Source organism: Trichechus manatus, unplaced genomic scaffold (assembly GCF_000243295.1).
Source record: "Trichechus manatus latirostris isolate Lorelei unplaced genomic scaffold, TriManLat1.0 scaffold00037, whole genome shotgun sequence".
Classification (NCBI taxonomy): domain Eukaryota; kingdom Metazoa; phylum Chordata; class Mammalia; order Sirenia; family Trichechidae; genus Trichechus; species Trichechus manatus.
Genome location: NW_004443973.1, coordinates 14,572,956 through 14,573,949, shown reverse-complemented (window position 1 = coordinate 14,573,949; position 994 = coordinate 14,572,956).

Genomic DNA, 994 nt, shown 5'->3' with positions numbered 1-994 from the left:
GCTTGCTGTATTGACTATAAAATAAACTCCTGGGACTGAGGTGGGGGTCGACTCCTCAGAGTGACCCTCCTGGCCCCACTTCTCTGTAAGAGTTGTGTAGTTGGTTACTGTCTTCGCCGTCCCGATTACCGTCGCCGCTGCGACACTGGTAGACCTCTGCATCACAGCAAATTTCTTAAAGTATCTTTGTTTCTGGAATGATTTCCACCTTTGCTACCAAAGTTATGATGTTAACTGGGGGCCAGCATTTCTTCCAGATTGCATCACACCTATCAGCTGTTTTTTGTTTTTTGTTGTTTTTTTTTTTCCTCTGCTTCCTTAATGAGGTTCCTAAATCCATAAACCCTTTGTATAGTGAGGTACTTTCTGACTCATGGTAACTCCATGTGTTACAGAGTAGAACTGCTCTCTATAGGGCTTTCTTGGCTGTAATCTTTTTTTTTTGTACTTTAGATGGAAGTTTACAAACAAACTAGTTTCTCCTTTAACAGTACACATATTGTTTTATGACATTGGTTAACAACCCCACAACATGTCAACACTCTCCCTTCTCAACCTTGGGTTCCCAATTACCAGCTTTCCTGTCCCCTGTTGCTTTCTGGTCCTTGCCCCTGGGCTGGTGTGTCCTTTTAGTCTTGTTCTGTTTTATGGGCCTGTCTAATCTTTGGCTGAAGGATGAACCTCGGGAGTGACTTCATTACTGAGCCAAAAGGGTGTTAGGGGGCCATACTCTCTGGGTTTCTCCAGTCTCTGTCAGTCCAGTAAGTCTGGTCTTTTTTTATGAGTTAGAATTTTGTACATTTTTCTCCAGCTCTGTCTGGGACCCCCTATTGTGATCCCTGTCAGAGCAGTCAGCGGTAGTAGCCGAGCACCATCTGGTTGTACTGGACTCAGTCAGGTGAAGGCCATGGTAGTTGTGGTCCATTAGTCCTTTAGGCTAATCTTTCTCTTATATCTTTAGTTTTCTTCATTCTCCCTTGCTTCCAAGGGGGTG